Below are 26,466 nucleotides of genomic sequence, written 5' to 3' on the forward strand. Positions count from 1 at the left end.
TGGAGGTGCGTTTTATTATATAGGATTTGACAGAGAGATCTAAAGTGCTGGAAGGAACTGGCTGGCTTTTTTCTACATAGTAATTTAGCTTAGCTTGAACAGAGATCAGAGTCAACTGTTGTCAACTTGCAGATCCCTCTCTACCCTTGAGGAAATCCAGGGTGAAGCAAAAAGAAAAAAAAAAATCAGTTTTGTCTGCCAGTCAGAGAGTTGGCACAAGATCTCAGAAAGGAAAGTGCTCTTACAGAATAGGTTCATTATCTGTGTTATGATGACACCTAATTGGCAGCGTCCAGTTATGGAATTGCTTTGTGTGTCCAAATTACCGCACAATAATTTGTAAACATAGGGTGTGTTTCCATAGAGTTATGGCATAGAAAAATTCTCCGAGGTCAAGCAGGACGTCAATCGACAGAGCTCTGTGTGGAAAGTTTCTACTACAGCACTGCGTACAGAACGTTTGTGATTATCTTTCCACCTGCCACTCGCACAGGACCACAGTCCATGTCCAGCTCCATAAGAGGCTACGCAGTTAACGCATGAAATTATTTATTTATTTATTTATTTGGATTTAATTTACCGCCCTTTTGAAGGAATTCACTCAAGGTGGTGAACAGTAAGAATAAATCAAACATGTGCAATAGGCAATTACAGCAGTAAAAATATTCAACTAACAATACAAAGTATGGCATAGTTACTACTTACAATGTCAACACAATACGTAATAGAACATTATAATTGATAGTGAAGGGTAAAGCAAAGATGGAACATATAGATAGGTGAGAGAGTAAGAAGAGTTAGAAAGTAAGACTGATTTAAAGAAAGTTGCACATGAGGTCAGAGAGATGGTTAAATATCATCTCAGCTAGGGTAGGAGTGGATAAACATGTCCTGCTGCAGTATGTGCAGCCCGAGTCAATCCACACACACACAGTGGCGTACCAAGGGGGGGGGCGGTGGGGGCGGTCTGCCCCGGGTGCACGCCGCTGGGGGGTGCCACGGCATGCGCCTGCTCCGAGTTCGCTAAACTTCGTCGCTCGTTTGCTGCAGCTCACTCTGCCCCGGAACAGGTTACTTCCTGTTCCAGGGCAGAGGGAGCTGCAGCGAAGCGAAGTTTAGCAAACTTGGAGCAGGCGCGCACCGCGGCACCCCCCCACAGCAGCGTGCACCCGGGGGGGGTGTCATTTCACCGGAGGGGGGGGAAGGTGTCATTTTGCGGGGGGGGGGGGGGGGCGTGGGCGCTGCACCAGGGGGGGGGGGGCGCATCGGCACTCCGCCCTGGGTGCCATCCAGGCCAGGAGCGCCACTGCACACACACACACACACACACAATCCTTGTGTGTGTGAGTGAGACTAACAAGTTACTTACTTCTTCCATTAAAGGCTTGGTTGAAGAGCCAAGCTTTCACCTGCTTCCTGAAGTAGAGGTAGTCTTGTGTTAAGCGCAGCCTTTCAGGCAGTGCATTCCAGAGTGTGGGGGCTACACTGGAGAAGGTTCACTGGCGGGTATCACATCGTGTAATATCTTTTGGAGAGGTTGTGGTTAGGGGTAATCCTTGAGACAACCTCCTATTGGACAAGTGGTTTAGTGCATTGGAAGAGAGCTTAGCACGCACGGTCAAGTTTTGCATAGGCTTCCAAGTTGTCAGCCTTCCTCACACGACTCCTCTTTTCATTCAATGCCATTGTCATAGGCAGCATAAAATCCTCACCTTCACTCATAAAAACTTTACACACCGGTACGCCTTCTTATAGTTCCATATACCCCACCTAGACTTCTGAGATTGCTTAATTATCGCCGTTTACATATTTCATCTGTTTTCTTTTTCTTCCAGACTCGACTCCATCAGGCAGTCAGCCTTTTACTGCACTGCACCTGCCCTATGCAATGCATTACCAGCAAAACTTGCCTTGAACTTTCTTTCCCAAAGTTAAAGGTGGCACTAAAAACTCTTATTTGGATCAGCATTTGATTTTTATTTTGTGTTTTTAGTTTGTTATTTCTCCTTATTGTGGATTTCTTTTTTGTTGTTGTTGTTGTTGTAAACCACATTGAATCCTTCTGGAATAATTGATGTATAGAAAACTCAAACAGTATGATATAATATAGTTGGAGAGGCCGCAGTGTGCAATGTGGATACTGGACGCTTTAATCCTCCCTTCTGCCCTGGATAAGTGCCATCTTGGCATCTTGGGATAGCGGGGGGGAATAGGAACACACATAAAGGAAGGCCAATAGCCAGGGCAATCGTAAATGTTGGTGGGCATCAGGGAATGCCACCTGGAAAAGGTGTGTCTTCAATTCTGCTTTAAACCGATCAACGGATGACTGAATTCGTAAATGCCCTGGAAGCTGGTTCCAGAGTTCAGGGCCCTGTATCGAGAAAAGAGGTGACTTCTTTATAAGAGGGGACGATCAGGCTTTGGTGAAAGTGGAGAGGGCATGCAGGGATATAAGGGGACAGCAAACTTGCCAGAAATGTTGGCTCTCCCGTAGCTCTAATTTTGAATACGAGAATTAAAATTTCATAAGCTATGTATTGGGAGAGCGGCAGCCAGTGGGGTATGTATTTATTTATTTATTTGTGGTTCATTTGTATCCCACATTTTCCCACACATGCAGGCACATTCAAGAGGGGAGTTAAATGATCAAATTTCCGGGCTCCATGTATAAGTTTGATAGCTGTGTTCCGGACAAGTTGCAGGTGTTAGGTGTCCTTAGACGTAAGGGAGTTATAAAGCGAATTTCAATAATCCAATTGTGAGATAATTAGGGAATGAACAAGGACATTAAATGGCTGAAGGAGAGAATGGATAGAGCAGATTAACTTCAATTTGAACGACGAATAACTTGAGAAAGTTGTCGATGAAAAGACAGGTTTTCATCAAAAATAACCCCTGGCAACAAATTCCAGAGTTTAATTACACGTTGAGTGAAGAAATATTTTCTCTGATTTGTTTTAAATTGACTACTTTGTAGTTTCATTGTGTGTCCCCTAGTCCTAGTATTTTTGGAAAGAGTAAACAAGCATAAGAACATAAGAGCAGCCATACTGGGTCAGACCAATCGTCCATCTAGCCCAGTATCCTGTTTTCCAAACAGTGGCCAAGCCAGGTCACAAATACCTGGCAGAAACCCAATTCACATCTACCCGTTCCACGCATCAAGTAATCTGTTCGATACTGGGGTGCTCAAACCCCCGCAGCAGCCACAGAGCTGGCTCCTATGTGTCAGTGTGCTTGATTGAGGCTCAGTCTCATCCTTGTGCTGCCGTTGCTAAGCCACTGGTTGCAATAGCGACTGGTTCTCGATGTCCCTACTGAAAAGTTGCTTCTTTAATCACAGGGGAAATGGTAATTACTCGCTAGTTCTCTTGGTGTTCTCCAATGGGAAACTCTTTCTTTCTCAGATAACAAAAAGATAATTGGTACTGATTTTGTGCATGTGTTATAAATCAGCCAAACTGGTATACAAGTACAGACCTGAACAACTGTGTTGCTCAGACATTTACCACACAACGTAATGATTTATTAGTGTGAGCATCACTGAGGAAATACGATCAGGTGTTTTACAGTGTTAAACCTAATGCATTTTTCTGACTACACCTATTGTTTGGTTAAATTATTCTCATTTTTTTTTTTTTATTGCTTTGAGTTTCCATAAATAATTCAGAAATTGAATAGCCTTTAAAATGTTCCATCAATCGAAGTAAAAGCCTAAAAAGCTTGGTGAGCATAACGGAAAAATAAAGACAGCACTTCAGCTGAGATGAATAAAAGGGGAAATGGGACTTGATATACCACCTTTCTGAGGTTTTTGCAACTACATTCAAAGTGGTTTTTACATAGTATATACAGGTACTTATTTTGTACCAGGGGCAACGGAGGGTTAAGTGACTTGCCCAGAGTCACAAGGAGCTGCAGTGGGAATTGAACTCAGTTCCCCAGGATCAAAGTCCACTGCACTAACCACTAGGCTACTCCTCCACTCATTCCACCAATAAGAGCCAACCTCATCAGTGATGTCACAATGGCTTGATTGCCCAATACAGTTCCCCAGGATCAAATCCACTGCACTAACCACTAGGCTACTCCTCCACTCATTCCACCAATAAGAGCCAACCTCATCAGTGATGTCACAATGGCTTGATTGCCCGATACAGTTCCCCAGGATCAAATCCACTGCACTAACCATTAGGCTACTCCTCCACTTATTCCACCAATAAGAGCCAACCTCATCAGTGATGTCACAATGGCTTGATTGCCCGATACAGTTCCCCAGGATCAAATCCACTGCACTAACCATTAGGCTACTCCTCCACTCATTCCACCAATAAGAGCCAACCTCATCAGTGATGTCACAATGGCTTGATTGCCCAATACAGTTCCCCAGGATCAAATCCACTGCACTAACCATTAGGCTACTCCTCCACTTATTCCACCAATAAGAGCCAACCTCATCAGTGATGTCACAATGGCTTGATTGCCCAATACTTGGCTCACTTCTGATATTGTGATGTCATAAGGGAAAGGGGGAAAGGGAAATGGGACTTGATATACCGCCTTTCTGAGGTTTTTGCAACTACATTCAAAGTGGTTTTTACATAGTATATACAGGTACTTATTTTGTACCAGGGGCAACGGAGGGTTAAGTGACTTGCCCAGAGTCACAAGGAGCTGCAGTTCCCCAGGATCAAAGTCCACTGCACTAACCACCAGGCAGTCACCACTATTTTGAGACAATACTTATCCAGTCTCCTAACTACCTTTTGTAAACGTCATAGAAGTTTAACCAGGGGTGTGCTGGTAAATTTTTAACAACGGGCTCTCTCTCCACACGTAGCCAGCCCTGCAATTGGGGGGGGGGGGGGGGGCAAGGGGTGGACTGGGAAATACCTGTTGTACCTGAATGTAACTCACCTTGAGCTACTACTGAAAAAGAGAGAACAGAAATCTCAAATCCCTTTTGTTTAAATTTAATTACAAATTTCATCTACAAAGTGCAGTACAAAACCCAGCAATAAAAAATAATGAAAAAAAAAAAAAAGACAATCACAAATCTTCTACACAAAATTCATCACTCTATCAATACAAAATGTTATACACTGTCTCTGGATGGGCTCAATGTCTGTCCAGTTAGATTTTACGAGAAAGCTTCAACGTACAGCAGAAACACTCAGGAAATCCAAAAATCAAATAATTTAAAACCCCAGATATATGGAAGTAACTCAATGCCCTGATGATTTTTGGATTTTGTGGGTGTGGTACTGTATGTTGAGACAATGACCCCTGATGCAGACGTTGTGCCGAAACACAGCCTTGATGGGTCAGTTACTAATAAAGGACTTGTACTTTGGATGTGTAGTTGCCCCTCTGTACAGACACTACGTGGGAAATGACACCAAACAAAAATTTCTGGCTGCCAATTCCTAATAAATAGGATAGAGAAGTCTATATCTACTCAAAATGTGTCCGTTTGGTAAAAGGAGGGACAGAGTGCGCCACGGATGGAGGGTGAGGGGTCTAAATTTATCTGCACAGCAGCAATGTTCAGTCCCTATCTGGACAAATGTAGTGGTTTACGTGTGTAACATAGTAGATGACGGCAGAGAAAGACCTGCACGGTCCATCCAGTCTGCCCAACAAGATAAACTCACGTGTGCTACTTTTTGTGTATACCTTACCTTGATTTGTATCTGCCATTTTCACGGCACAAACCGTAGAACTCTGCCCAGCACTAGCCCCGCCTCCCAACCACCAGGCCCGCCCACCACCATCGACTCTGCCATCCAATCTCCGCAAAGCTTCTGAGGATCCATTCCTTCTGAACAGGATTCCTGTATGTTTAGGAGGAATTGCACAAATAACGTGCTAAGTAGGGCCGCTAAGAGGGAGGGCAAGATTCCCCAGGGCCAGCCTCCAAGGGGGGGCCTGGTGCCAGGGTCTCTCTCTCTTGTTCTGTATGTTGGGACACGGGTGATTGAGTTAATGTTACCCAATAAACCTGTCCTGGCACACAGGAGCAGGAGAGGGACAGACCGAGGGAGAAGCAGACACAGAAAGATAGGGGGCAGGGGTGGCCCAAGTGTGTGGGGACGTGGGGGCTGCAGCGGCTTGAGTAGGAGGGCGGAGGCTGTGGCTTGAGTGGGGGGAGGCTGCAGCAGCCCTACCCCGGGCCCGGCCCTGTCTCTCAGCCACTTAAGTTGGTTCTAAGTTTCAAGGGGTAAATTTAGAACCTCTGATTCAGCAATCCCATATAAATGGATAGGCCGGGTGAACATTGGGTACAAAGATAAGCCATTAAGGGAGGACGTTATCAACATTAACATTTCCCTTAAGAGAAAAACTACACTGGCTTCCATTAAGAGAACGCATTGCTTTCAAGATCTGCACCTTAGATAATTCACGGTGAAGCCCCGGGGTATATGTCAGGACTCATAGACCTACCTACGAGGAACTCCACTAATACATCACGTACGTTCCTGAATCTTCACTATCCCAACTGTAAAGGACTGAAATATAAATTAACATACGCATCTAGTTTCTCCTATACAAGTACGCAAATCTGGAATGAATTACCAAAATTCATCAAAACTACTCATGACATAATACATTTTCGTAAACTATTGAAAACAAATTTATTCAAGAAAGCATACCACAATAATTCATCCTAAATGTCAATTAACAATATGTACACTAGGAATACACAAAACGTAACTCTTTATTTCTAATTGTTCAAACTAATTTTATTATGTATGAAGTTCAATCCGATACCTTCATATCTTATTATAATACTAGCCGTTAAGCCCGTACCAACGGGCTAGTTTTTTGTTTTCCTATGGCCTCCCCCACCCCACCCCCGTCCACCAACCCTGCTCTCTCCCCTGCCCTCCCCCCAGCGTCTGTTTCCCTCAGTTCCACCCCCCACTTCCCTCCCTGCTCCCTCCTCCTCTGATTTCCACGCCCATGTCCAAGCCCTCCTCCCTATTGGGCTGTACTACTGTTGGAGGTGGGGCTTGGACTTCTACACTCTCAGCGTTCCGACTCTACTGCGCATTTGTAGGTGAGTCGATCACTTGCTGTTTATATGTTTGATGAATCTGTCCTTACCTGAATACCTAATTCATTCTATCTCCTCTATTCTTAATTATGTATTTCTCTTTTCCGGAACTGGTAATCAGCATTACGGAATAACGTAAGCCACATTGAGCCTGCAAGGTGGGAAAACGTGGGATACAAATGCTACAAATAATAATAATGATAACATAGTGTACAGTTTATTGGGTTATTTATTTTACGCAGTGAGACCTTGTACTCAAATAACCTGAGTTGTGGTAAAATAGCTTTACTTAAGAGTAGCCCATGGGGATAACTTCTCCCCAAAGTTATCTACTTATCTTTATGCAGTGGCTGGTCTTTTGAAAGCACACCCATTTCCCCCAAATATTTGAAATGTTTGTCAGATACTTACTTAAAACTCTCTTTGATCACCAGAAAAGTCATAATTTGAAGCAACCCCTCTGGAATTCTTGTTTGATAAATATTTGTTTTCAGGATCTGTCCAATAATGTGATTCAGTGTCCTAAAATCAAGCTGACCATCTCCTCCACAGCTGCATATACAGTAAGGTGTAAAAAGGGGGGGGGGGGGGGGGGAATATAAAGGATCTTGGGAAAATACCACATAAATTCGTTAGCTCAAATTAATGTCTTGGGCTTTTTAGAAAAAGAGGGGCATTTTCGATATGATGTCTAAGTCCGACTTTGGAAGTTTTGCAAAAGACGTCCAAAATCTGAATAGGAAAGGAGGCCATTTTCAAAAATGAAAAATGTCTTTTTTTTTTTTTTTTTTTAATATCGTTTTGAACAAGGTTTTGTGATCTGGATGTTTTGCTTTTTTGGTCCATTTTTAGGCGGTTTTTTTTTTTCTATTTTGAAAATGAGCCCAAAAGTCACTTAAAGCAATCTCTTTCGGTCTTCTGATGTAGTTCTGTAACTAGAGAGGGAACTGCACGGAACCTGGACAAAATATGTCAGGTTCAATAAACTCTTTCATGGGAGCCAGTATTGCCTCATCGATCAGAACTAATTAGTCAGATCAGTTACCTAAAGCCACTTTCACGCCAGAGTGTTAATGGAGCTCATGTGAATAATCATTTTAACCACAGTACATATTTTGACACTACCCGTTTCAGCAAGAGTGGAACTGTGCCAGTTGGCAAAGGCTCTTAGTAATTACTACAGCTTAAATTTCATCTCCAAATACCATTTACAAGTCTCTGTACTTGCTGAGACCACTTGCAATATTTTCTTTGATAGTAACTTAATGCCCTGGTAATAAAGATTAGAAGATTTATTATAGATTACAGAATGTTGTCCTTACGAAGAGGAAGAAATGTTAAGTGTGTGGAATCTCGGTGGCTTTTCAGCTCTAGGCATATTATATTATGTCGTCCCAGCATATTTTTATATGACTGCACTTGTTACAGAGTATTAAAAAAACACATCCAAATTTAAACCACAGGAAGACTTGGTCTTCCCAGCAATAAACTTTTTTTTTTTTGTATGTTTACATTTGCACATTGTAGAACTGAACACCACAGGAAAGAAGGGATTTTAAATTTGTTTACACAGCCTTCCAAATCTGAGCTGAAGCAAGTTACATCCAGCTCCAGGAGGTATTTCCGTCCAGGGCCGCCGAGAGGGGGAGTGGCAGGGGGAACAAAATTCCCCGGGCCCGGACCTCCCAGGGGGGGCCCAGCGCCGCAGTCCCCTCCACCCACCACCGGGCCAGGCCCCCCTGAATTCAAATCATAGCACCTCATCTCAGAGAAATCTTTCTTCACCCAACGCGTAATTAAACTCTGGAATTCGTTGCCGGAGAAAGTGGTGAAGGCGGTTAGCTTAGCAGAGTTCAAAAAGGGGTTGGACGGTTTCCTAAAGGACAAGTCCATAAACCGCTACTAAATGGACTTGGGAAAAATCCAAAATTCCAGGAATAACATGTATAGAATATTTGTACGTTTGGGAAGCTTGCCAGGTGCCCTTGGCCTGAATTGGCCACTGTCGTGGACAGGATGCTGGGCTCGATGGACCCTTGGTCTTTTCCCAGTATGGCATTACTTATGTACTTATGACCTCGCTCCGTCTGAAAGAAGCGCAGCAGCGGCAGTCTGCAGATCGCCTCCCTTTGGACCTTCCCTCCCTGTGTCCCGCCCTCGTCTGACGTAACTTGCGCAAGGGCGGGACACACGCTGGGAAGGCCCGAAGGGAGGCGATCTGCAGACTGACACTGCTGCGCTTCTTTCACACGGAGCGAGGTCGAGGTGAGGCACTATTATTTGAATTCAGGGGGCCCCGGCCCGGTGGTGGACGGAGGGGGCAGGTGGAGGTGGAGGTGGAGCTGCGACGATGACGACCTTGGGGGGGGGGGGGGGCGGCCTTGCCCCAGGCCCGGCCCAGTCTCTCGGCGGCCCTGTTTCCATCTTAAGAGTGTTTGCAATCGAAGGGGCCCTTTTACTAAGCTGTTTTAGGTGCTAATGCACACCTTATGCAGATTAAAATAGCGTACCGCGGGACATATTCAGGCATCCTGCATTAATTGCCAAATCAGCACAAACTAACAGCATGCTAAAAAACATTTTTTTTTTTTTTGATGGGGCATGTTAGGGGATGGAGTGTGGGTGTAGCTACATTACCGTGTGCTAACTGGTTAGTGCAGGATAACCACAGGAACCCTTGCTGTCTACACCGTGGGAGGTTAGCAATGCTCACTTGGTAACTTTTATTTAATGGCCACATGCTAAAGGTAAAACAAAAAAAAAGCACAGCTGGGCCTTCAAGACTGAGACAACAGGAGTCCTTTATTTTGATCAGATCCGACACCAGCCGTGTTTCGGCGTGAACAACGCCTGTCTCAGGGGTCCAATTTCAATACAAAGATACACAATCAGGGAGCTAAAAAAAAAAAAGCAAATCCTTTAAGTGTGCAGCTCCCCAAAATTTAGTTTGCAGAAGCTCCTGTCGAATGCTGTTGGTCAGAAAAAAACGCCAAAGTGGTTTGGCATTTTTTTCTGACCGACGGCGGCACTTTGGCGGTTTTTCTGACCGGCGGCGTTCGACAGGAGCTTCTGCAAACTAAATTTTGGGAAGTTGCACACTTAAAGGATTTGCTTTTATTGAGCTCCCTGCTTGTGTATTTTTATATTGAAATTGGACCCCTGAGACAGGCGTTGTTTGCTCCGAAACACGGCCCGTGTCGGGTCTGATCTAAATAAAGGACTCCTGTTGTCTCAGTCTTGAAGGTCCAGCCGTGCTTTTTCTTTGTTTGCTATTCGTGTATACTGTTTTACCCTCTCTGGTTACTGTGCACATGCTAATGGTAACATTAGTTCATGGCATTTAATACAAAAAATAGAAAATCGGCCATTTTATGGCGGAAGTAAAAATGGCCTTAGTGTGCAGGAAAAACCCATGTAAGAGCGTGCTAAGGCCACTTTCTGCCACAGCTTAGTAAAAGGATCCTTAATATTTACAAAGTTAGGTGGGGGGGGCATTTTTGATACGACATCTAAGTTCGACTTTGGACATTTTGCAAAAAAAGGTCCAAAATCTGAATAGGAAAGAAGGTCATTTTCAAAAAAGAAAAACATCTATCTTTATTTTATTTTTTAAAATACTGTTTTTGAAAAAAGGTTTTGTGTGTTGGACATTTTGTTTTTCTGGCCCATTTTCAGAAAAAAAAAGTTTTGCCTTTCCTTGTCTATATCTTAGATTCCAGCTACCTATGCTCATTGTGCTTCTGGGCTGAACTATCCCCAGAATCAGTGGCGTAGGAAGGGCGGGGCGGTAGGGGCGGTCCGCCCTGGGTGCATGTCGCTGGAGGGGTGTCGGCTCCACTGGTTCCCTGCTCCCTCTGACCTGGAACAGGTTGCTTCCTGTTCCGGGGCAGAAGGAGCAGGGAACCAGCGGAACCGACACCCCCCCCCCCCCAGCGGCGTGCACACGGCAGCAAGAATGCACTTGGGGGGGGCTTGGGTGATGCGCCAAGGGGGGGGGTTGATGTGCTGAGGGGGGGGGTTGGGTGATGTGCCAAGGGGGGGTGTCATGCTGCACCCGTGGGGGGGGGGGGGTTTGTGCGCAGCGGCGAACCGCCCTCGCTATGCCACTGCCCAGAATTTCAGCGTCTTAGAGATATTGATGAATTGATGGTGCATCCTTTGCCAGTGGGTGTACACAGAGGTGAAGTGTGGAGCACACATGTATGCACATTGATTATAAAATACTATAATTTATGCATGTACATGCAAATATTTGCATGGAAATTTATACCTGCCCTTATGCCAGTATTTTATAAGGAAAAGAAGGTGGCTACTTTTTTTTTTTACAAAATAGCATCTAAGTAGACATCTTCATATCTATTAAACAATTATCCTAGGCACCCTGTTCTCTCTGTTAAGTACTATTATCACTTCATGTGACAGAAAACTCGTTGAGTGTTCACTGGGTTGTGCTTGCTTAAACACAAGTGGCGATTGTAACTTGAATATTCTCTCAAAATTCTTAAAAAAAAAAAAAAAAAGAATCCATTCTCTGTTTTCTGAGTTTATTTTTCATTGTCCAGGTAGCAATTAGTATAGAAGCCACTTTAAACTGTTTAAAACAGGCTCAAGAAATCCAACACTAGACACCTGCATTCATTCTCTCACTGTCTGGGAGATAAGAGTTCTGATATACCAGCATTCAAAGCAGCAGGAAACGGTGCTTTCAGTATCCAAATAATCGACCACCAGAGACGCAGGTATCTTTTCTCACAGATGTCTCCGTTTTCTGCAAAAGTACCATTTCACCTCCTACATCTGAACTCCATTAAGGATTTCATTTATCAGGCCAAGGAGTACATTTTAGCAGTATTAAAAATGAACAAAGGATTTAACCGAGATAGTAATCTAAACGTTTTAGTATCTACTCAGCAATGAGCGGTTGCAAATTACTGTGAAAAAAATGTATTGTGTAAACTTCAACAAGAGAGTTACATACGAAAGGAGCTTAACTTTATCAGTGAAAGGAATTATGTAGCCCCAGACTAATATTTCAGTGAGAATGAGGCCAGAACACCCCCTTCCCTCACCACACGTAGTACATGCTAATGTTTTTCCCCACCTTAAATCTGCCCCTGTTCCCACCCCACTTTTAAGGCCCCTACATTAGCAGTTTAGGGGAATTCAGCATAAAGTTATGTCACAGTCGATTTTCAGAGTCCAGTTTAAGAGCAGAACTCTTAAGAGCACAAATCCTTTGAATACTGGGCCCCTTCGTTTTTCAATGATTTACGGGCCTTTCCTGAAAATCCAGAGAACAATCAAACCATGTTTGTTATACTAGTTGTTTAAGTTACAGCTCAAAAGCATATTATGAAATGAATTCAGTGGTCACTGATCTGTTCAACCACAATCAACTTTAATCTAATAGGTCTTCAAAATCAATATTAAAGGGGGAGGTGAGGTCCTACTGTTTAGAGATGTTGTTTTACTATTAACCCCAGTAATTAGTAACTAGGTCTTATGACATAAAGTAGGGCAGTTAATGGCCAAATAACACATCTTAATGGTAGCCTACATTGATAAATTCGCTCCTTAGTGTGAAGAGTTTCAGTCTCTGGTAAGCAGAGCTGATATTGTGATGTCATAATGCCTCATTCCACCAATAAGAGCCAACCTCATCAGTGATGTCACAATGACTTCATTGCCTTATACTTGGCTCAGCTCTGATATTGTGATGTCATAATGTCTCATTCCACCAATAAGAGCAAACCTCATCAGTGATGTCACAATGGCTTGATTGTCCCATACTTGGCTCACTTTTATTACATATAGCAGTGGATTCAATTTTAGAGACATTTCTTTTTTTTTTCTTTAGGGGAAGTTATCAACGTTGACTATCATTAAGATGTGTTACTTTACTGTTTTTAACACGCCTTTAAAGTTAAATGGGATAAGTTATCTTTAGTGTGTGGCTTAGTAAACAGGGTGGGTTAATGAGTTATTATTGTTTATTGTTATGCTTTCTTTTTATGATTTGTGAATGTGATTTTGTACTCCACTTAGGTTTTAAGCAAATAAGAAATGAATAAAGAAAAGTTCAGAAAATAAATATGCACGAGGAATAATGCAAAAGGAAGAGAAAACGGGCAGAGGCTAGATGAGTCTCAGGGCTCTCGCCTGATATGAAGTTCTGGGTTTCAATGTACAGTATACTGAATTCTGTTTTACTGTATCACGTTGAAGTTATGCACCGAATGGGAAACTAGCAGCAGTTGCTTTGTTCAGCTTTGCATGAAAGCTATTCACAAAAGCTAATCCTCTGGCTCCACGCCTGATGACCAGAAGTAGCGGCTAGACATACCTACATCCCAAAGGGGAATAAGATGCGACTGTGATATCATCAGAATCCCTCAAATAAGTTATAACCCAAAGTGTGAGTTTCTTGCCACTCAGTTTAACATTTTCTTAAAAGTCTCCTACTCCAAGAATCTGTGCATTCCTTCTTCACTGCTAATAAATTTGTATTTGAGTACAACTAATGATGGGCAAATTAGCAACAGATCAAGCATATGGAAGCCTTTAAAGTCATTCTAATGAAATGTGCTGTCATATTAACAAAAGATATGTTTTTCCTTTATTGGGATTTATTTTGAATATTTTGTTCAGCCCAGAAAAGCTTCATCAAAGGGGAGAGGAAAACAAAAGATGAAAATGTATACATCATGTGGAGGGGCATAATCGAAAGGGGCGCCCAAGTTTTCCCGAGGACGTCCTCGCAGGACGTCCCGGCGAAGGGGCAAGGAAACCCGTATTATCGAAACAAGATGGGCGGCCATCTTTCATTTCGATAATATGGTCGGGGACGCCCAAATCTTGAAATTTAGGTTGTCCCTAGAGATGATTCGTCCTTAGACTTGGTCGTTTCTGATTTTCGGTGATAATGGAAACTAAGGACGCCCATCTCAGAAATGACCAAATGCAAGCCCTTTGGTCGTGGGAGGAGCCAGCATTCATAGTGCACTGGTCCCCCTGACATGCCAGGACACCAACCGGGCACCCTAGAAGGCACTGCAGTGGACTTCAGAAATTGCTCCCAGGTACATAGCTGAGCCCCCCCAAACCCCACTACCCACAACTGTACACCACTACCATAGCCCTTACGGGTGAAGGGGGCACCTAGATGTGGGTAGAGTGGGTTTATGGTGGGTTTTGGAGGGCTCACATTTACCACCACGCATTGCTTTCAAAATCTGCACTCTGGTTAACAAAATTATCTACGGCAAAGCCCCGGGATACACGACAGACTTGATCGACCTACCAACCAGAAACATATCCAAATCAACACAAACGTACCTAAATCTGCACTACCCAAGCTGCAAAGGACTCAAATACAAATCAACTTACGCATCCAATTTCTCCTACATAAGCACACAACTGTGGAATGCTTTACTAAAAGCCTTGAAAACCACGTATGACCACCTAAACTTCCAGAAAAAACTAAAAACTAACCTGTTTAAAAAGGCATACCCTACCAATCCAACATAAATGCCTGATCTCTGCAACATGACAAAACTAAAGAATGTAATGGACATAACACAACTCTTCCGTTGTACGATTCCCTAGTGTGGCTGTGCCACATGAACTTTATCTTACCACAACATCACTTTGTATTTGTTTACACCGGAGTCTGCAAATGCCTCTTCGGTACTATGTAAGCCACATTGAGCCTACAAATAGGTTGGAAAATGTGGAATACAAATGTAACAAATAAATAGATACATAAATCCTAGTTGATGGACTGATATTATCCTCATGATGATTTTATATGGAACTGAAATGGTCTTTCACATGGGATTATAAATTACTAAAATTACTCCTGTGCAAATTTGATTCTTATCTAAGGATAGAGTGGAGATCAGCTTCAAAGAAGGAAATTGTAAGTTCCCTATAGTTGTTATTCCTCATAAGCCATCTAGCTGAATCCCATAGGATCAGTCAGGCTTTCAGCAAAGCACTAAGCGTATATAACTGCGTTCTGCAGATATCATACTAAGTGCCTGATAGAATGCAGTAGTTGACTCAATCTTACTGTTCTCCTGGGCCTCCATGTCCACAAACCCCTGTTGTTCCAAGTACAATTGTAGTATAGCTGAGTCTTCCAAGGATTGCATTGAATTGTTGGGTGGTAATTTTCATTCAAGCAGTAAAAAAGAGGCCATGTTTGGCATTAATACAACGTATGAAAGGCCACATGGTAAGGAATCGTTTGTGGTGCACCAGGGTATGCTAATTCAGATATGATACTACTAGGATGGTATTACCTTCATATTGGCATGGAGCCTGCACTCTGGTAGCATTAAGGACATCTAGAGCCGTCACAACCACAGGCCTTGGCAACTTCATTCTTGGAGATTTGTGCAATGGAGTCTGATGTGCTCTTTCAAGCTCCAATGGCCGAGGGAGCTATGGATTGAGAAGTAATGGTAAGAATTGCTGCAAACATTTGATTGGGTCCACACCTTCAGGGAGCCCTCGGATTTGAATGTTCTCATAGCATAAATGATTATTGAAATCTTCAAGTCCATGTTCTAGTACTTTAATGGCCTTCGCCGTGCAGCTTGTCCTCAGCAGCTGCTGATCGCGAGCCTAAACTTGCTCCTCAATCCTCTTGGTCCTCATGGTAAGTGCCCATGTCTGCTATTTAACAGTCAATAATTCTTCTCTGAGTTCAGATAGAATTCCTTATTTTCCTTAGTTAACTCTTTGACTTGAAGCAGCTCTAAAAATAAAGTATGGAGTGAAAGTTCTTTTGGCTTCAATGGAACCACCCTACAGGGGGACGCTGGATCAGGTTTAGATCTTTTTATCCCTTGTGAAGATGTTAAAGTCCAGCTTCATTGGCTTGCTTGACGCTATATGAGGAACACCACCGACAAGATTAGCAAACCAATGATAAAGGCACTGATGTAGTGTAGGTCCAGGAGAGCAAAACCGCTATGCAATGGTCATGAGTGCTTCCTCACTATTCCATGAATATAATGAATATCTTTCTGCTAGAAATATTTCAAAGTTCTCTGGGTGAATTTCACTTGAACGAACACAGGACAGTCAGTCTGAATCAGGGCTAGGATCTAGTGTCACGATCCCGCATTCACAAATGTCAATGGAACTTTCTCCTATATTGCCAGGGCCCCTTTTACTGCAGCGGGTAAAAAGCCCCCAGACACACATGGTCGTGCGATAAGAGAACTCTTACCACATGCCATGTGACAGGGAACCCTTACTGCCACCCATGCCCGGTTACCGCCAGGTTACCACCTCACAAACCATTTCAGGGGGGGGGGAGGGTTCCCCTGTAAATGGCGTGTGGTCAGCGTGGGACTACCGCCGGCAGCCGCGTTGGGCTGGCGGTAGTCCCAGAACAGTGAGCGGTAATCCCGCGTTGGGCTTAGTACATAAGTACATAAGTAGTGCCATACTGGGAAAGACCAAAGGTCCATCTAGCCCAGCATCCTGTCACCGACAGTGGCCAATCCAGGTCAAGGGCACCTGGCACGCTCCCCAAACGTAAAAACATTCCAGACAAGTTATACCTAAAAATGAGGAATTTTTCCAGTCCATTTAATAGCGGTCTATGGACTTGTCCTTTAGGAATCTATCTAACCCCTTTTTAAACTCCGTCAAGCTAACCGCCCGTACCACGTTCTCCGGCAATGAATTCCAGAGTCTAATTACACGTTGGGTGAAGAAGAATTTTCTCCGATTCGTTTTAAATTTACCACACTGTAGCTTCAACTCATGCCCTCTAGTCCTAGTATTTTTGGATAGCGTGAACAGTCGCTTCACATCCACCCGATCCATTCCACTCATTATTTTATACACTTCTATCATATCTCCCCTCAGCCGTCTCTTCTCCAAGCTGAAAAGCCCTAGCCTTCTCAGCCTCTCTTCATAGGAAAGTCGTCCCATCCCCACTATCATTTTCGTTGCCCTTCGCTGTACCTTTTCCAATTCTACTATATCTTTTTTGAGATACGGAGACCAGTACTGAACACAATACTCCAGGTGCGGTCGCACCATGGAGCGATACAACGGCATTATAACATCCGCACACCTGGACTCCATACCCTTCTTAATAACACCCAACATTCCATTCGCTTTCCTAGCCGCAGCAGCACACTGAGCAGAAGGTTTCAGCGTATCATCGACGACGACACCCAGATCCCTTTCTTGATCCGTAACTCCTAACGCGGAACCTTGCAAGACGTAGCTATAATTCGGGTTCCTCTTACCCACATGCATCACTTTGCACTTACTGCCGCTCTGTAAAAGCCCCCCCCCCAATCTCCTGTTGCCTCAAGTGCCCATTTGAATTTTTAGCTCTTTGGGGCACTGACTTCTTCCTACATTGTATGTCCTGTGGAAAGAAAGGCTAGAAAAATATTTATATCCTTTCATACAACAATCTTTTAAAATGTGTGTTTCATAGCTAAGAGAGTAGTGGATGCTTGGAATGCCCTCCCGCGGGAGGTGGTGGAAATGAAAACAGTAACGGAATTCAAACATGCGTGGGATAAGCATAAAGGAATCATGTTCAGAAGGAATGGATCCTCAGAAGCTTAGCTGAGATTGGGTGGCAGAGCCAGTGGTGGGAGGCGGGGCTGGTGGTTGGGAGGCGGGGATAGTGCTGGGCAGACTTATACGGTCTGTGCCCTGAAGAGGACAGGTACAAATCAAGGTAGGGTATACACAAAAAGTAGCACATATGAGTTTATCTTGTTGGGCAGACTGGATGGACCGTGCAGGTCTTTTTCTGCCATCATCTACTATGCTACTATGTTATGCCAGTCCTCCAGACACACCTAGTCTGGTCACTGCTATGATAAATCATTGTCCAGGAACCAAACCCCTGGAATCCTTCCAAAACCCTGCAGTGAGGGACCCTAAATCCAACCACCAGGCATCACCCATAACATAACAGTTTATTTCATCACACGATTATCCAATACACGTTCAAAGTAGCACTTTAAAACATTACCAAACAAAACATCAAAGACATTAGAAATAAAAATAGCAAGCTATTACATAACTATGTAAGCCACATTGAGCCTGCAAATAAGTGGGAAAATGTGGGATACAAATGTAACAAATAAATAAATAAATAACAAACAGCATGTAATGAAAGTAAATTAAAACTTAACATACCAATAACAACAAAACAACATAATAATTGAAAAATGATAAAAATACGTAAAAGTGAGAGTACAATGATAAAGATAATAACTGATAGTTTGGTTAAAAAGGCATGCCTACAATATCCAGTGGAATCACATGTAATCTTGCCTAGGGAAAGAGTTTCAGAGTACAGCCGTCATGCAGGAAAACACCCCAGTGCAGGTTTAAGCAAGTTTCACCTCTTTCACCGAGGGTACAGCCAGAAAGGATTCAAGGGATGATCACAGAAGACGTAAGGAAATATGAGGCTTTAGGCAACCTTGAAGGTATTTTGGCCTTTGGCCATTCACTGTTTTACAAGCAAGAGTAAGAGCCTTAAACTGAGGTAACACGATCTTGCCATTAGTTCCTTTAAGAATTTAAGCAACACCCATGACTCCCTCACTCCTGAGAACTGAGCCTTGTCTCTACAGGATTGTCAGCTGACTCAGGGAGAAGAGGGCCTGATTCCAACCAGGCACTTTCTACAAAGCACTAAGGCTGGATCAATAGGGAATAATGTTAAAAGTATTCCTGAACAAAGGGAAATGATTCTAAAGCACACGATACGCAGCATTTCTCAAGTATTTCACTCTTGAGTTTTAAGTAGAGGAGTGTGGTAGCCGTGTTAGTCCACTCTTAAGGTTATCAATAGAAATCAAACAAAATAAAACATGGAAAAGAAAATAAGATGATACCTTTTTTTATTGGACATAACTTAATACATTTCTTGATTAGCTTTCAAAGGTTGCCCTTCTTCGTCAGATCACCAGATTTGCTTATTTCCGATCTGAACAAGAAGGGCAACCTTCGAAAGCTAATCAAGAAATGTATTAAGTCCAATAAAAAAGGTATCATCTTATTTTCTTTTCCATGTTTTATTTTGTTTGATTTCTATTGATAACTCTTGAGTTTTAAAAGAAAGATGTCTTGCTTCGGGCCTCCCAATAGTGGTTTCAAGTTTCAGGTTTAATTAGTATTCCATATGCCGCCTAATTAGAGGACCTGTCAAAATGGCTTACAATTCAGAAACAAAGCGAAAGAAATCGCAGATAGGCCAGTGAAAAGTTAACAGATGTGTGTTCAATCAGCTTGGCAGCATGACCCCCCCCCCCCCCCTCATCCTCTTCCTGGTGAAGATGGTAAGAAGCAGGTTAGGACAATTCAATGCACAGAAGCTATATTCCATATATTTATCTTGAAAAAGGAAGATTTTTATACCTTCATTAAACTTCTATAAGGAATGTTCCTGCCATAGCCGCTGAGGGGGGGGGGGCAGGGGGGGACAAAATTCCCCGGCCCTCCAAGGGAAACCCTGTGCTGCAGTCCCACCCGCCCTCCGTCGTTGACCGTCTGCCACCGGGCTGGGCCCCCTGCATTGAAATCACAGCGCCTCTCACCTCCGTGTGAAAGCGCTGCAGGCAGCAGGGCAGCAGATCGCCTCCCTTCGGACCTCCTTCCCTCCCTGTGTCCCGCCCTCATCTGACCTAACTTCCGCCAGGGCGGGACACAAGGAGGAAAGGAGGGCCGAAGGGAGGCGATCTGCTGCCCTGCTGCCTGCAGCGCTTTCACACGGAGGTGAGGGCACTGTTATTTCAACGCAGGGGGCCCGGCCCGGTGGCGGCCAGAGGGGGGAGCGGTGACTTCGGGGGGGGGGGGGGCGGTGGGGGGCGGGCCGGGCCCGCCCAGTCTCTCGGCGGCCCTGGTTCCTGCTGAACATACCAGTGACAATAAGGGGCTCATTTTCAAATCACAGAGACTTACGAAGTTACAAAGAGGTCCTTTTACTAAGGTGTGCTAACAGATTTAACGCATGCTAACGATTAACATATGCTAAATGATGACAGCCAGAGCACACTGCCTCCACTGCATGTAAATCTCTCTCATGAATATTCATTATGGACATCCTGAAAACCTGACTGGCTGGGGTCCCTCCAGGACCAGGTTTAAGAACCACTGGCATGTACAGTACATAGGATGGAGGGTTAATGGACTGCAGTGGAGGTGTTAAAAAAGTATTAGGGCCAGTATGGAGCCTTTGGAAACAGTGCATGGGAGAGTATAGGATTGGGACTGGGAACATCATTGTACAGCTGTCTGTCTGGCCAAAGAAATAGATACTACTACTACTTATCATTTCTATAGCGCTACTAGACGTACGCAGCGCTGTACACTTGAACATGAAGAGACAGTCCCTGTTCGACAGAGCTTACAATCTAATCAGAACAGACAAACAGGACAAATAAGACAGAAGGGAATTACTAAGGTGGGGATGATAAAATAATGATACTGAACAAGTGAATAAGGGTTAGGAGTTAAAAGCAGCATCAAAAAGGTGGACTTTTAGCCTAGATTTGAAGACGGCCAGAGATGGAGCTTGATGTACCAGCTCAGGAAGTTTATTCCAGGCATATGGTGCAGCAAGATAAAAGGAACGGAGTCTGGAGTTAGCAGTGGAGGAGAAGGGTGCAGGTAAGAAAGATTTACCCAGTGAACAGAGTTCCTGGGGAAGAATGTAGGGAGAGATGAGAGTGGAGAGGTACTGAGGAGCTGCAGAGTGAATGCATTTGTAAGTCAGTAAGAGGAGTTTGAACTGTATGCGGAAACGGATAGGAAGCCAGTGAAGTGACTTGAGGAGAGGGCTAATATGAGCATAACGATACTGGCGGAATATTAGTCGTGCAGCACAATTTTGAACAGATTGAAGAGGAGAGGGATGGCTAAGTGGGAGACCTGTGAGAAGCAAGTTGCAATAGTCTAAGCGACAGGTGATAAGAGTGTGGATGAGGGTTCTGGTAGTGTGCTCAGAAAGGAAAGGGCAAATTTTGGTGGTATTATAGAGAAAGAAACGACAGGTTTTAGCAGTTTGCTGAATATGTGCAGAGAAGGAGAGGGAGGAGTTGAAGATGACCATTTATGCACAGTACCAGTGATACTATATCTTGTAGCCTGTGAGGAAGGCATTTCTGGTCTAGTAGATCGAATGTGGCCGATTGTTTTATCTTGGTCAAAATTGTAGTGTATAAAAGTGTTAAAACCGAAGAGAGCTGTCTCTGTGCTATGGGACCATCAGAATCCGGTATGATTGGGCTGCAATATATATATTTTTAGTCAGGTAGTCATCTAATTGCTCAAATACTATGGATTCTGAAATTTTAGAGATGAATGGATTGAAAACTCTGCAGCTCCTCAATACCTCTCCACTCTCATCTCTCCCTACATTCCTCCCTGGGAACTCCGTTCACTGGGTAAATCTTTCTTACCTGCACCCTTCTCCTCCACTGCTAACTCCAGACTCTGTTCCTTGAAGAGCCTACCTGCCTCAGTGAATACTGCTGCGTTGCTTTCACTTCCGGTTTTGGATCCTCAGAAGCTTAGCCGAAATTGGGTGGCGGAGCAGGTGGGGGAAGAGAGGTTGGTAGTTGGAAGGCGAGGATAGTGGAGGGCAGACTTATACGGTCTGTGCCAGAGCCAGTGATGGGAGGCGGGACTGGTGGTTGGGAGGCGGGAAATACTGCTGGGCAGACTTGTACGGTCTGTGCCCTGAAAAAGGCAGGTACAAATCAAGGTAAGGTATACACATATGAGTTTATCTTGTTGAACAGACTGGATGGACCGTGCAGGTCTTTTTCTGCCGTCATCTACTATGTTACTATGTAATGGCAGAATGGAGGTGGGGCAAAAGTTTGCAATACTGGAGCTGCTCCGACTAATAGTTACTAGAGAGGCTGTTGGGAGGTTTGGTGTGAGTTGATTCATACAAGCCGGTTATTGAGTTATCTCACCGGTGGCTTGCTTGTTTGGACACAAACTACGGGACGCTCTACGCGCACCCAGTGAGCACCAATTCGGAGTTATCGCCCGGCTACCACATGGCCTGTGCGGTAACTTCCTTTTTTGTACGTGCGTGGCGGTAAGGTCTCAGACCCAAAACGGACGCACGACAATTTTTATTTTGCCGCACGTCCATTTTGGACAAAAATAAAAGGCATTTTTTTTTTTGCAGGCGTGCTGAAAAATGGATCTGCGTGCGCCTAAAACCCACGCCTACACTACCGCAGGCCATTTTTCAGCGCATCTTAGTAAAAGGACCCCCTACCTGATGAAACTGTAGGCGCATAAGCTCATGGCGGTTTTCAATTAAAAAAGAAAAGCTCAGAAGAAAGTTATCAGCCTTGTATATCTGCGACAGTCTCCTCTGGTTTTGTTTTTGGAGGTCACCCAGAGGAACAGCAGTATGTTTCCGCCTCATTAACAAGGGAAAACCACAAAGGGGCCTGAGCATCTCCCTTGGCAAAAGTGTAAATTCTCCCAAGGATAAAAAAGAGCAGAGAAAACAAAGAAGTGATAGTAAATAGTCTGTGTGTGGCCTTAGTAAACAAATCCCTCCCCTTGCCCCCCCCCCCCCCCCATGCATGTAGAAATTATGTACTGACAGAAATAAATGAGTTGAGTCCTGAGCTGTAAGGGAAGGGAAGGTAGGAGAAACTTGGGAAAGTCCGTGGAGCATGTGGAATGCTTGAGGTTATATAAACCCTAATTAAGGTGTGATTATGGATTGGCCAAAAGATGAAGCATAGAAAAAGGTTGGGGAGTCATAACTGATTCAGCTTTATCCTTGGAAGCTTTAGGGGAAAAATTACTATCATGGAGTAAAATCTCACATTGTACCACAGCTTAGCTTAAAGCAGAGTCACTAACCTGCAGCAACTCAGTCCCGCCACTATGGTGGAAAAGGAATAACAGAATTTGTGATCAACGTAGGCACAACACTTAGATTGTGAGCCCTCCGGGGACAGGGAAATACCCAGTGTACCCGAATGTAACTCGCCTTGAGCTACTATTGAAAAAGGTGTGAGCAAAATCCAAATAAATAAAATAATTGAACCTACAAGATGTATTATTCTGTTCTTTGGGAGCATCATGACGCTAACATGTGGCCTGATGCCACTAGGGAAGCATCTTAAAGGAGCCAGAGCTATTATTTGGCGGGTAAAGGGTCCAGTATTCAGAATGATTTAAGTGGGCAGAAGAGACTATGGCCCGCTTAAATCACGGTGAGCTGCCCAACCACCAGTAGGCAGTGCGGCTGACAATCATCTCTGACCACCCATGTTAAAAGTGGGGAGGGTCAGGGGCGCTAAAAGGGCAGGTCCTGAGGAAGAACTGGCAGTTACGCCCCCTAGCACTGAATATTGGCCAGGATCCACATAACTTTGTTTTGGTCTTTTAAGCCCACCCCCCCATCCTCCTTCTGGTCCCAGGCGGGACCAGAGCTGAGAGAGAGAGAAGGGCTGAGCCTGCAAGCTTTTTACTGCTGCCGCTGGCCGCCGTAACCCCGAAGAGGTAAGTCAAGATGACTTTTAAAATTCGGAGGGAGGGGGCCTGGAACTTGAAGGGAGGGAGGGACGACGACAACCCTGGAACTCGGAGGGAGGGAACGAACTTCCGGTGGGTGGAATATTGGGGGTGCTCGAGCACCCACGGAGTTGGCGCCTATGCTTTACAGTGCTACTAGTCAGACAATGAGGGTAATCTGTTAACAGGGCAGGAAGACGTCTATTTCTAGCCCATGTGTCTTTATAAAATAGCAGCACAAATCCTGCACAAACAGTACCTAAATGGTGAATGCTGACATTTATATGTGCTCAGGAGCAGGTGTGAATGTTCCTGTGATAAAAAGAAAGCATATTCGACAGGGTGTCCAGAAACAATGGGACCCCCAATGTTTTTCCAAATAACCCAAAAACAAACGTACTATTATTAAAAAAGAAATGATTCCTATTATTGACAGGTGTTACTGAAAGATGTTGCAAAAACTACCTGATCCCTGTTTTCAAATTGATGCCATTCAGGAAGTGATCATTAATTTAGGGGCCCTTTTACTAAATCGCGTGTTTACGTGTGCCCAACATGCGTCAAAATGGAGTTACTGCCCGACTACCATGTGACTCTTGCGCTAATTTCATTTTTGGCATGTGTCTGAAAAATATATTTTTTTTATTTTCGGCTGCGCATAACAGAAGCGCGCCAAGTGGCATTTGATGCGCGTAGGTCATTACTGCCCGGATTGTTTACCACTAGGTCAATGGCTGGCGGTAAGTTCTCAGACCCAAAATGGACGAGCGGCAATTTTGATTTTGCCACACGTCCATTTTCGGCAAAAAAAGGGCCTTTTTTACAGGCGCGCTAAAAAATGGATTGGCGCATGCACAAAACACACGCCTACACTATCGCAAGACAGTTTTCAGTGCCCCTTTGTAAAAGGACCCCTTAGTGAAGAAGATAAAATTGCGACAAAACCTTCCTATGGGCGTCTACACGATTAGCGCACTCATTAAAAATGCTAGTGCAACTTAGCAAACAGGATTCTAAGGGCCCCCTTTACCAAGCTGCGGTAAAAGGGGACCAGCGATGGGGTCAGCAAGTGTTTTAGACACGCGCCAAGACCCTCTTTTACCGCAACTGGTAAAAGGGAAGTCTCGCTTTACCGCAACTGGTAAAAGGGAGGGGGCCTGGAACTCGAAGGGAGGGAGAGACGACGACCCTGGAACTGGGAGGGAGGGAGGGACGGGGGACCCTGTGGAACTGGGAGGGAGGGAGGGGCGGGACCCTGGTACTTGGAGGGAGGGAGGGGGACCCTAGAACTCGGAGGGAGGGGGAGGGAAAGGAGAGGGAGGGGGGCCTGGAACACGGAGGGAGGTGGAGGGGGGACGGGGGGAGAGGGAAATGCACCACCTGTAAAAAGAAAAAATTTCAGCACCCCCAATCATTTTGAAAAGTTGGCTCCTATGCTGTAAAGGTTTGTTCTCACATCAGATTGTTCTCAAACTGGTTACCTTGATGTAAGGTCAGTGGATGTTCTTTGCACATTTCATAGAGAAAGTGCATGAAGACTCCCCCCTTTCCCATTTTGCATCTGTTTTCAAGATAGACGAAACTACTAGAAAATTACTTATGTTGATTTAAAACATGAATCTACTGGTTTATTTCCGGAACCTGCCCAAAGCACTCCAGGGAACCCCTCCCTTCCTCAGTCTGATTAAAAGTTTGCACATTGTGGGAGCTTGTGTGAACTTTCACCCAGACTGAAGGTGAGCAATTTACAGACCGTCAGTAAACAGCTTTGAAAATCAGCTTCTATGTGCACAGCGCTATGACACATCTACAAAAATAATGGCGACAGTTGCAAAACAGCCCGATGCTTTGTGGGACAGTGGCCCACAAGACTGCGCTTGTTTGAGCCAAGAATATGGCTAAAATTATTTTAATCAGTAGATACCGAGAATAAAACAGATCAACAAGTCTATCACATATTTCCAAAACAGTAATCAAATGCATTTAAATAATATCAAAGCCTAACTAATATCTTTTAAAAATAGGGTTACACCACCTAAGAAGGAATCCAATGATGGAAAAACGATGGGCAGAGAGAGTCGGGGTTGTGAGCACGATCCGTCCGTGGCTCAACCACGTTTCAAACAACTGGAAATCTAAGTTGAGGAGGAGGAAAGAGCAGAGGGCACCTTGGCTAAGGGAAACTGAACCGCTGTCAAGACAAGACAAGCACTGAAGTTTGCCATGTTTTCTTTTCTGAGGTAAATACCATGGTGTGACACAGCAGAGCTCTGAGGGAGAGGAGACCTGGTTCTGAAGAATGAGTGGAATCCCAGCCCTGTGGCAGATGGACCTGAGCCAGTGCAGAGGGTTGTTCTCAGAAGTGAAGCTACTTGCTTCTTCAGCTCAGTGCGTTTTTTTCTAACACAAAAGGTGCCAGTACTCAAATGCTAGGCCACCTTTCAGGGGTGGGGTGATCACTGAGAGACCCACCCCACAATAGCCAGGTCTCTTGCAACCAGTCACAGAATCTATGACAAGGCAGAATTGGTGTGTAGAGCCTGAGCGCGTTCATTAAAACTTGAGGACCATGGGTCAAATTTAGCACATGATGGAAAGATGCCGGTACTCAAATGCCAGGCCACCCTTCAGGGGTGGGGTGATCACTGAGAGACCCCACCCCACAATAGCCAGTCCCCCTGCAGCCAAGTCACAGAATCTATGACAAGGCAGAATTGGTGTGTAGAGCCTGAGCGCGTTCATTAAAACTTGAGGACCATGGGTCAAATTTAGCACATGATGGAAAGATGCCGGTACTCAAATGCCAGGCCACCCTTCATGGGTGGGGTGAGCACTGAGGGACCCACCCCACA

The 26,466-nt window shown here is 44.4% G+C and overlaps 1 protein-coding gene across 1 annotated transcript in view; it reads right to left on the reverse strand.

The window, feature by feature from the left end:
- Positions 1–26,466, reverse strand: part of ANO2 (anoctamin 2) — a 242,727-nt gene that overhangs the window by 58,731 nt on the left and 157,530 nt on the right.

The sequence above is a fragment of the Microcaecilia unicolor genome, chromosome 9 (genome assembly GCF_901765095.1).
Source record: "Microcaecilia unicolor chromosome 9, aMicUni1.1, whole genome shotgun sequence".
Classification (NCBI taxonomy): Eukaryota; Metazoa; Chordata; class Amphibia; order Gymnophiona; family Siphonopidae; genus Microcaecilia; species Microcaecilia unicolor.